Here is a 13,072-nt window from a genome sequence, read left to right on the forward strand (position 1 = left end):
GAATGGTTGTGCTAAGACAGCTTTCCTAGCTGATACTGAGCAAAACTTTTTTCTCATAATCTATAAAAAATATTAAATTAGAAGCATAGAGTTTATTTCATGACTTTTATCTTCCTGCAATTTTCTTGTGGGCATAAATGATTTGTTTTTATCCTGCCTGCCCCCCAATCCCTTTTCCAAGAGACTAAAAGAGTATCTAGTGCAAAGTGGAGACTCAAATATTTTTTAATAAACAGTGATCCCAGCCACCCAGTGCATGTTGCCAAATGCCAACCCCATAAATAATCAAACACATCATCTCATTCAGCCAATCAAAATCAAGTGCTACCTATTTTTTTAAGTTTTCATAGCCCTTGGGCATCTGCTTTCTCAGCATTTCCCAAACTTGAGTCATTCTCATCCTGCCTTCCTAATTTTGATCTGTCAATTACCTCTACTATTATTTATTTCATATATTTTTAAATAGACCCACTTTTGAAACTTAAATACACGCCTTTTAAAAGGAAGCTTTCTTACTACTATACATCAAAAGCCATTATTACTTGTTCTAAGTACTCATAACAAGATGGTCACAACAATTAAAATTTACTAATGTGCATCCACATACTCTCTAAATTCATGGAGCATCTGCACACACTTTAAGAAACAATTCTGCATTACTCACTCAATTTTCTTGACATCCTTCTGAGGCAGGACAAACCTTGGGCCCAAAGAATTGAGGTAGGAGTCCAAGCAAGTTGCCAGCCACATAAAGGCAAACCTTGGCTCGGAAGTCAGGACTACCAGCCCCTAGGTTATGGTTCATGCTCTTTCCTCTGCTCTCCAGAACCTCCTATCTCCAAGTGTAGTTAGCAGCTCAGATGCAGCAGCATCCTCTAGAGACTTGTTAAAAATGCAGAAGCTCAGGCTCCACCCCAGGCCTATGCAGACTGAATCTGCATTTTAAGAAGGTCCAGGTAATTCACGTGCACATTAAGTTTGAAAAGGCCTGGTCTAGATCAGCGGTTCTCTAACTTAGCAGCACATTAGAACCATCTGTAGAGACTTTAAAAATACCAGTGCCTGGGCTTCACCTCCCAGAGAATCTGACTTAAGTGTCTGGGGTTTGCCCTGAGTCTAGGTATTTTTAAAAACTCCTCAGCTTATACAAAGCTGGCAGGGCCGGGCACAGTGGCTCATGCCTATAATCCCAGCAGTTCGTGAGGCCAAAGTGGGCAGATTGCTTGAGTCCAGGAGTTTCAGATTAGCCTGGGCTAAAACCCCATCCCTACAAAAAAAAAAATACAAAAAGTAGTTGGGCATGGTGGTGGCACATACCTGTAGTCCCGGCTACTCAGGAGGATGAGTCCTCGCTTCAACCCAGGAGGTCACGGTCTGGTCAACAGAGCAAGACCCTGTATCAAAACAAAGAAACAAACAAACAAAAAATGCTAGCAGCTTACCAGCTAGGGAGGCCTGCAGAGCCAAGTTTTCCAAATGGGGCTACATTAGTTGTTCCAGAACTTTAGCTGCATCAAAACCACCTGGATGGCTTGTTCAGCTACAGAGGGTCTGGCCATGCCCCTAGAGTTTCCAGCTGAGGGTCTGGAATGAGGCCCGATGATTTGCATTTCTAACAATCTCCAGGTGATGCTGATGCTGTGGGTCCAGGGACCACATTTTGAGAATCTATGCTAAATGAATCGGAGAAGACCAAAGCTCAAACTTATTCCAAGAACTTTTCAAGGCCCACCTGCAAGTTGTAGTGGAAGTAAGCATCTAAGGGTGCAAAAAAGTTTCACTGTAGACTAAGGCCTTTTACCTGAGCTCTCAAATGTTCACATTTCTCTTATCAACCTAAATAACAAACAGAGAGAGGCTCTCCACAAGAAAAAGATATTCGTTTGGAAACAGAGCCTTGCAATAGAAACAGGCAAGCCAGAGTAAACTATATGCATATTCACGGAGGTAAAGGAAGACAAAAGAAAAAATGAGGAAGATTATATGATCATTTGGAAATGATTATCCTTGGCTACAAAGATCAATAACAAAGGTGATGCCAGGCCCAGGTTGGACAGGCAGTTGTTGGGCAAATATCCTTCAGAAGCATTGTTGTGTGCAAAGTTGCAATGGGCTTTGTGCAAGATTGTGTTTTTTGCAGTGTTCTGTGATAACTTTTTGTTATCAGGCATACAAGCCCAAGAATCCTTTATTGCATGGCCTTCCCTGGCTCTATTTGTCAGGGTTTTGGTTAGGGGAGGGGTATTTTTAACACTCTCAATGTAAAAAATGCCATAAGTTAGGTACCCCAATTGCTTGTTTCGTCTTCATAAAATAACTTTTCCACCCGAACAAAGTCTACACATAAATTGTAAAAATACCCTGGCATGCAGTCCCTGGAAAAGTCTGGAGTCATTCTCGGGGTTCCCACCCAGGTGGGCAAGCGTAGCCACCACAGATAAACACAAAGTAGGGGTCCCCACTGGGGTTCAGCGGCAGGCAGTGGCCCTGGTTCTGATATTTGGCTGAAAACACAGCTCCTCTTTGTCACCCTCAGGACATTTCAGCTATTTCCTAGATAATAATCTCACTTCACCCTGCACAAAACAGGCACATGATCATGTCACTCTGACGTGGTTTGAGTCCAAGGAGAATTTTGTTTTTAAAATAATTTAGGTTAGTAGTTAAAATATGAACTTTGGGCCAGGAGTGGTGGCCCATGCCTATAATCCCAGCACTTCGTGAGGCCAAAGTGGGCAGATTGCTTGAGTCCAGGAGTTTGAGACTAGCCTGGGCTAAAACCCCATCCCTACAAAAAAAAAAATACAAAAAGTAGTTGGGCATGGTGGTGGCACATACCTGTAGTCCCGGCTACTCAGGAGGATGAGTCCTCGCTTCAACCCAGGAGGTCACGGTCTGGTCAACAGAGCAAGACCCTGTATCAAAACAAAGAAACAAACAAACAAAAAATGCTAGCAGCTTACCAGCTAGGGAGGCCTGTAGAGGCAAGTTTTCCAAATGGGGCTACATTAGTTGTTCCAAACTTTAGCTGCATCAAAACCACCTGGATGGCTTGTTCAGCTACAGAGGGTCTGGCCATGCCCCTAGAGTTTCCAGCTGAGGGTCTGGAATGAGGCCCGATGATTTGCATTTCTAACAATCTCCAGGTGATGCTGATGCTGTGGGTCCAGGGACCACATTTTGAGAATCTATGCTAAATGAATCGGAGAAGACCAAAGCTCAAACTTATTCCAAGAACTTTTCAAGGCCCACCTGCAAGTTGTAGTGGAAGTAAGCATCTAAGGGTGCAAAAAAGTTTCACTGTAGACTAAGGCCTTTTACCTGAGCTCTCAAATGTTCCCATTTCTCTTATCAACCTAAATAACAAACAGAGAGAGGCTCTCCACAAGAAGAAGATATTCGTTTGGAAACAGAGCCTTGCAATAGAAACAGGCAAGCCAGAGTAAACTAAATGCATATTCACGGAGGTAAAGGAAGACAAAAGAAAAAATGAGGAAGATTATAAGATCATTTGGAAATGACTATCCTTGGCTACAAAGATCAATAACAAAGGTGATGCAAGGCACAGGTTGGACAGGCAGTTGTTGGGCAAATATCCTTCAAAAGCATTGCTGTGTGCAAAGTTGCAATGGGCTTTGTGCAAGATTGTGTTTTTTGCAGTCTTCTGTGATAAGTTTTTGTTATCAGGCATACAAGCCCAAGAATCCTTTATTGCATGGCCTTTCCTGGCTCTATATGTCAGGGTTTTGGTTAGGGGAGGGGTATTTTTAACACTCTCAATGTAAAAAAATAACATAAGGTAGGTACCCCAATGACTTGTTTGGTATTCATAAAATAACTTTTCATAAAATCTCTGTAAACGTGGAAATATCTACACCGGTATCTCTGTAAATGTGGAAACATTTACAACGCTATCTGTATAAACATGGAACTATTTACACCGCCGTGTCTATAAACATGGAAATATCTACACCGCTATCTCTATAAACCTGGAAATATCTACACCGCTATCTCTATAAACATGGAAATAGCTACACCGCTATCTGTATAAAGATGGAAATATCTACACTGCTGTCTCTATAAACATGGAAATATCTACACCTCTATCTGTATAAACATGGAAATATCTACACCACAGTCTCTATGAACATGGAAATAACTACAATGCTATCTCTATAAACACACAAATATCTACATCACTGTCTCTATGAACATGGAAATATCTACACCGCTACCTCAATGAACATGGAAATATCTACACCGCTGTGTCTAGAAACATGGAAATATCTACACCGCTATCTCTATAAACGTGGAAATATATACACCGCTATCTCTAAAAACATGGAAATATCTACACCGCTATCTCTATAAACGAGGGAACATCTACACCGCTAACTCTATAAACCTGGAAATATCTACACCGCTATAAGTATAAATGTGGAAATATCTACACCGCTATCTGTATAAACATGGAAATATCTAAACCGCTATCTCTATAAACATGGAAATACTTACACCGCTATCTGTATAAACATGGAAATATTTACAAAGCTATCTCTATAAACATGGAAATATCTACACCGCTATCTCTATAAACATGGAAATATCTACACCACTATCTGTAAAACATGGAAATATCTACACCGCTGTCTGTATAAACATGGAAATATATACACGGCTATCTGTTTAAACATGGAAATATCTACACCTCTGACTGTATAAACATGGAAATATCTACACCGCTATCTGTATAAACGTGGAAATAACTACACAGCTGTCTCTATAAACATGGAAACATCTACACCGCTATCTGTAGAAACATGGAAATATCTACACCGCTGTCTCTATAAACCTGGAAATATTTACACCGATATCTGTATTAATGTGGAAATACCTACACCGCTATCTGTATAGACGTGCAAGTATCTACTTCGCTATGTCTACAAACGTGGAAATATCTACACCGCTATCTGTATAAACATGGAAATATCTACACCGGTATGTGTATAAACGTGGAAATATCTGCACCGCTATGTGTATAAACATGGAAATTTCTACACCGCAATCTGTATAAAAGTGGAAATATCTTCACCGCTATCTGTATAAACGTGGAAATATCTACACCGCTATCTCTATAAATGGGGAAATATCTACACCGCTATCTGTATAAACGTGGGAATATCTACACCGCTATCCCTATAAACGTGTAAACATTTACATGGCTATCTGTATGAACATGGAAATATTTACACCGCTATCTCTAAAAACATGGAAATATCTACACTGCTATGTCTATAAACATGAAAATATTTACACCGCTATCTGTATAATCATGGAAATATTTACACCGCTATCTGTAAAAACTTGGAAATATTTACAACGCTATGTCTATAAAAATGGAAATATCTACATCGCTATCTCCATAAACATGAAAATATTTACACTGTTGTTTGTATGAACATGAAAATATCTACACTGCTATCTCTATAAACATAGAAATATCTACATCGCTGTCTGTATAAACTTGGAAATATCTACACAGCTATCTGTATAAACATGGAAATATCTACACCGCTATCTGTATAAACATGGAAATATCTACACGGAAAGCTGTATAAACATGGAAATATCTAGACAGTCATCTCTATAAACATGGAAATATCTACACCGCTATCTGTATAAACATGGAAGTATCCACACCGCTATCTGTATAAACTTGGATATACCCACACCGCTATCTGTATAAAGATGGAAATATCTGCACCGCTATCTTTATAAACATGGAAATATCTGCAACTCTATCTGTGTAAACATAGAAATATCTACACGGCTATTTGTGTAAACATGGAAATATCTGCACCACAATCTGTATAAAGATTGAAATATCTACACCACTATCTGTAAAACGTGGAAATATCTACACCGCTCTCTGTATAAACCTGGAAATATCTACACCGATATTTGTATAAACATGGAAATATCTACACCGCTATCTGTATAAACAAGGAAATATCTACACCGCTATCTGTATAAATATGGAAATATCCACACCGCTATCTCTATAAACATGGAAATAACTACACCGCTTTCTCTATAAACATGGAAATATCTACACTACAATCTCTATATACATGGAAATATCTACACCGCCATCTTTATAAACATGAAAATATCTAAACCGCCATCTTCAGAAACATGGATGTATCTACACCGCCATCTGTATAAACATGGAAATATCTACACCACTATCTGTATAAACTTGGAAATATCTTCACTGCCATGTGTATAAACATGGAAATATATACCCGGCCATCTGTATAAAGATGGAAATATCTACACCGCAATCTGTATAAATATGGAAACAACTACACCGCTACCTCTATAGACATGTAAATATCTACACCGCTATCTGTATAAACATGGAAATATCTACACTGCAATCTGTATAAAGATGGAAATATCTACACCATGAACTCTATAAAGATGGAAATACCTACACCGCTATCTCTATAAACATGGAAATACCAACACCGTTATCTGTATAAACATGGAAATATCTACACCGCTATCTCTATAAACATGAAAATACTTACACGACCATCTCTATAAGCATGGAAATATTTACACCGCTATCTCTATAAACATAGAAATAACTACACCGCCATCCCTATAAACATGGAAATATCTAAACCGCCATCTGCATATACATGGAAATATCTAAATACACATCTGTATAAACATGGAAATATCTACACTGCCATCTGTATAAACTTGGAAATATCTACACTGACTTCTGTAGAAAGATGGAAATGTCTACAAAGCGATCTGTATAAACATGGGAATTTCAACACCGCTACCTGTATAAACATGGAAATATCTACACCACTATCTGTATCAACATGGAAATAACTACACCGTAATCTGTATTAACATGGAAATATCTACAATGCTATCTCTGTAAACATGGAAATATCTACACAGCTATCTGTGTAAACTTGGAAATATCTACACCGCAATCTGTGTAAATTTGGCAGTACCTACACCGCAATCTGTGCAAAGATGGAAATATCTACACCGCTATCTCTGTAAACATGGAAATATCTACACAGCTATCTGTATAAACATGGAAATATCTACACTGCCATCTGCATAAACATGGAAATATCTACAGCGCAATCTGTATAAACATGGAAATATCTACACTGCCATCTGTACAAACATGGAAATATCTACACAGCCATCTGTATAAACATGGAAATATCTACACCGCTATCTCTATAAACATGGAAATATCTACACCGTTATCTGTATAAACATGGAAATATCTACATCGCTATCTGTATAAACAGGGAATTATCTACACCGCTATCTCTATAAACATGGAAATATCAACACCGCTTTCTGTATAAAGATGGAAATATCTACACCGCTATCTGTATAAACATGGAAATATATACAATGCTATCTGTGTAAACATGGAAATATCTACACAGCTATCTGTGTAAAAATGGAAATATCTACACAGCAATCTGTGCAAAGATGGAAATATCTACACTGCTATCTCTGTAAACATGGAAATATCTACACCGATATCTGTAGAAACATGGAAATATCTACATCGCTATCTGTATAAACAGGGATATATCTCCACCGATGTCTGTATAAACAAGGAAATATCGACACTGCCATCTGTAGAAACATGGAAATATCTACACCGCAATCTGTATAAACATGGAAATACCTACACCGCTATCTGTATAAATATGGAAATATCTACACCGCTATCTCTATATACATGGGAATATCTACACCGCCATCTCTATAAACATGAAAATATCTACACCGCCATCTTCAGAAACATGGATGTATCTACACCACTATCTGTATAAACATGGAAATATCTTCACTTCTATCTGTATAAACATGGAAATATCTACACCGCCATCTGTATAAAGATGGAAATATCTACACCACAATCTGTATAAATATGGAAATACCTACACAGCTACCTCTATAGACATGTAAATATCTACACCGCTATCTGTATAAACATGGAAATATCTACACCACTTTCTGTATAAACATGGAAACATCTACACCGCTTTCTGTATAAACATGGAAATATATACAATGCTATCTGCGTAAACATGGAAATATCTACACCGCTATCTCTATAAACATGGAAATACCAACACCGTTATCTGTATAAACAAGGAGATATCTACACCGCTAAATCTATAAACATGAAAATACTTACACCACCATCTCTATAAGCATGGAAATATTTACACCGCTACCTCTGAAAACATAGAAATAACAACACCGCCATCCCTATAAACAAGGAAATATCTACACCGCCATCTGCATATACATGGAAATATCTGCACACACATCTGTATAAACATGGAAATATCTACACTGCCATCTGTATAAACTTCGAAATACCTACACTGACATCTGTAGAAAGATGGAAATGTCTACAAAGCGATCTATATAAACATGGGAATTTCTACACCGCTGCCTGTATAAACATTGAAATATCTACACCACTATCTGTATCAACATGGAAATAACTACACCGCAATCTGTATAAACATGGAAATATCTACAATGCTATCTCTGTAAACATGGAAATATCTACACAGCTATCTGTGTAAACTTGGAAATATCTACACCGCAATCTGTGTAAATTTGGCAATACCTACACCGCAATCTGTGCAAAGATGGAAATATCTACACCGCTATCTCTGTAAACATGGAAATATCTAAACAGCTATCTGTATAAACATGGAAATATCTACAGTGCAATCTGTATAAACATGGAAATATCTACAGCGCCATCTGTATAAACATGGAAATATCTAGACTGCTATCTCTATATACATGGAAATATCTACACCGCCATCTCTATAAACATGGAAATATCTACACCGGCATCGTCAGATACATGGGTGTATCTACACCGCCATCTGTATAAACATGGAAATATCTACACCAATATCTGTATATACATGGAAATATTTTCACTGCCATCTGTACTAACATGGAAATACCTACACAGCCATCTGTATAAACATGGAAATATCTACACCGCTATCTCTATAAACATGGAAATATCTACACCGTTATCTGTATAAACATGGAAATATGTACATCGCTATCTGTATAAACAGGGAAATATCTCCACCGCTATCTGTATAATCATGGAAATATCTACACCGCTTTCAGTATAAACATGGAAATATCTACACCGCTATCTGTATAAAGATGGAAATATATACAATGCTATCTGCGTAAACATGGAAATATCTACACAGCTATTTGTGTAAACATGGAAATATCTACACAGCTATCTCTGTAAAAATGGAAATACCTACAGAGCAATCTGTGCAAAGATGGAAATATCTACACTGCTATCTCTGTAAACATTGAAATATTTACACCGCTATCTGTATAAACATGGAAATATCTATACCGCAGTCTCTATAAACATGGAAATATCTCCACCGCTATCTGTATAAACATGAAAATATCTACAACGCTATCTGTATAATCATGGACATATCTAAACCGCAATCTGTATAAACATGGAAATATCTACCACGGTATGTGTGTAAACATGGAAATATCTACACAGCTATCTGTGTAAACTTGGAAATATCTACACAGCTATCTGTGTAAACATGGAAATATCTACACGGCAATCTGTGCAAAGCTGGAAATAACTACACCGCTATCTCTGTAAACATGGAAATATCTACACCGCTACCTGTATAAACATGGAAATATCTACACCGCTGTCTGTATAAACAAGGAAATATCTACACCGCCATGTGTAGAAACATGGAAATATCTACACGGCAATCTGTATAAACATGGAAATACCTACACCGCTATCTGTATAAATATGGAAATATCTACACCGCTATCTCTATAAACATGGAAATATCTACACTGCAATCTCTATATACATGGAAATTTCTACACCGCCATCTCTATAAGCATGAAAATATCTACACCGCCATCTTCAGAAACATGGATGTATCTACACCGCCATCTGTATAAACTTGGAAATATCTACACCACTATCTGTATAAACAAGGAAATATCTTCACTTCTATCTGTATAAACATTGAAATATCTACACCGCCATCTGTATAAAGATGGAAATATCTACACGGCAATCTGTATAAATATGGAAATACCTACACCGCTACCTCTATAGACATGAAAATATCTACACCGCTATTTGTATAAACATGGAAATATTTACACTGCCATGTGTATAAAGATGGAAATATCTACACCGCTATCGGTATAAACAGGGAAATATCTCGACCGCTATGTGTATAAACATGGAAATATCTACACCGCTTTCTCTATAAACATGGAAATATCTACACCGCTATCTGTATGAACATGGAAACATATACAATGCTATCTGCGTAAACATGAAAATATCTACACCGCTATCTCTATAAACATGGAAATACCAACACCGTTATCTGTATAAACATGGAAATATCTACACCGCTATCTCTGTAAACATGAAAATACTTACACCACCATCTCTATAAGCATGGAAATATTTACACCGCTATCTGTATAAACATACAAATAACAACACCGCCATCCCTATAAACATGGAAATATCTACAACGCCATCTGCATATACATGGAAATATCTACACACACATCTATATAAACATGGAAATATCTACACTGCCATCTGTATAAACTTGGAAATATCTACACTGACATCTGTAGAAAGATGGAAATGTCTACATAGCGATCTGTATAAACATGGGAATTTCTACACCGCTACCTGTATAAACATGGAAATATCTACACCACTATCTGTATCAACATGGAAATAACTACACCGCAATCTGTATAAACATTGAAATATCTACAATGCTATCTCTATAAATATGGAAATATCTACACCGCCATCTCCATAAACATGAAAATATCTACACTGCCATCTCCATAAAGATGGAAGTATCAACTCCGCCATGTGTATAAACACGGAAATATCTACACCACCATCTGTGTAAACATGGAAATATCTACACCGCTATCTGTATAAACATGGAAATATCTACACCGCCATTTGCATGTCCATGGAAATATCTACGCCAACATCTGTATAAACATGGAAATATCTACACGGCCTTCTGTGTATAGATGGAAATATCAACACCGCCATCTGTACAAACATGGAAATATCTACACCGCTATCTCTATAAACATGGAAATATCTGCACTGCCATCTGTAAAAACGTGGAAGGACCTATACAGTCATCTGTATAAACATGGAAATATCTACAATGACATCTGTAGAAAGATGGAAATGTCTACACCGCAATCTGTGTAAACATGGAAATATCTACACCGATATCTGTAAAAACATGGAAATATCTACACCGCTATCTGTATAAACATGGAAATATCTACACCGTGATCTGTATAAACATGGAAATATCTACACCGCTATCTGTATAAACATGGAAATAACTACACCGTTATCTGTATAAACATGGAAATATCTACACAGCTATCTCCATAAAAATGGAAATATCTACACCGCCATCTGTATAAACACGGAAATACCTACAAAGTCATCTGTATAAAGATGGAAATATCTACACAGACATGTGTACATGCATGGAAATATTTACACCGCTATCTATATAAACATGGAAATAACTACAGCGCTATCTGTATAAACATGGAAATATCTACACCGCAGTCTTCATAAACATGGAAATATATACACCGCTATCTGTATAAACATGGTAATATCTACACCACCATCTATATAAACATGGAAATATCTACACCGCCATCTGTATAAACATGGAAATATCTACAATGCCATCTGTAGAAAGATGGAAATAACTACACCGCAATCGGTGTAAACATGGAAATATCTACACCGATATCTGTAAAAACATGGAAATATCTACACCGCTATCTATATAAACATGGAAATATCTACACCGCGATCTGCATAAACATGGAAATATCTACACCGCGATCTGTATAAACATGGAAATAGCTACACTGCTGTCTCTATAAACATGGAAATATGTACACCGCTATGTGTATAAACATGGAAATATCTCCACTGCTGTCTGTATAAACATGGAAATATCTCCACCGTTATCTGTATAAACATAGAAATATCTACATCTCCATCTCTATAAACATTGAAATATCTACTATGCAATCTGTAAAAACAGAAATATATACACAATCATCTGAATAAACATGGAAATATCTACACCACCATCTGTATAAACATGGAAACAGCTACAATACCATCTGTATACACATGGAAATATCTACACAGACATCTGTATAAATATGGAAATATCTACACCGCCATCTGTATAAACATGGAAATATCTACACTGCCATCTGTAGAAAGATGGAAATATCTACACTGCTATCTCTATAAATATGCAAATATCCACACCGCCATCTCTATAAACATGAAAATATCTACACTGCCATCTCCATAAAGATGGATATATCTACTCCGCCATGTGTATAAACACGGAAATATCTACACCACCATCTGTGAAAACATGGAAATATCTACACCGCAATCTGTATAAACATGGAAATATCTACACTGCCGTCTGCATGTCCATGGAAATATCTACGCCGCCATCTGTATAAACATGGAAATATCTACACGGCCATCTGTGTATAGATGGAAATATCAACACCGCCATCTGTACAAACATGGAAATATCTACACCGCTATCTCTATAAACATGGAAATATCTGCACTGCCATCTGTAAAAACATGGAAATACCTATACAGTCATCTGTATAAACATGGAAATATCTACAATGCCATCTGTATACACATGGAAATATCTACACAGCCAGCTGTATAAACATGTAAATATTTACACTGCTATCTCTATAAACATGGAAATATCTACACCGCCATCTCTATAAACATGATAATATCTACACTACCATCTCCATAAACATGGAAGTAACTACTCCACCATCTGTATAAACATGGAAACATCTACACCGCCATCAGTGTGAA

This window comes from Pan paniscus, chromosome 6, assembly GCF_029289425.2.
Source record: "Pan paniscus chromosome 6, NHGRI_mPanPan1-v2.0_pri, whole genome shotgun sequence".
In the NCBI taxonomy this organism is placed as follows: Eukaryota; Metazoa; Chordata; class Mammalia; order Primates; family Hominidae; genus Pan; species Pan paniscus.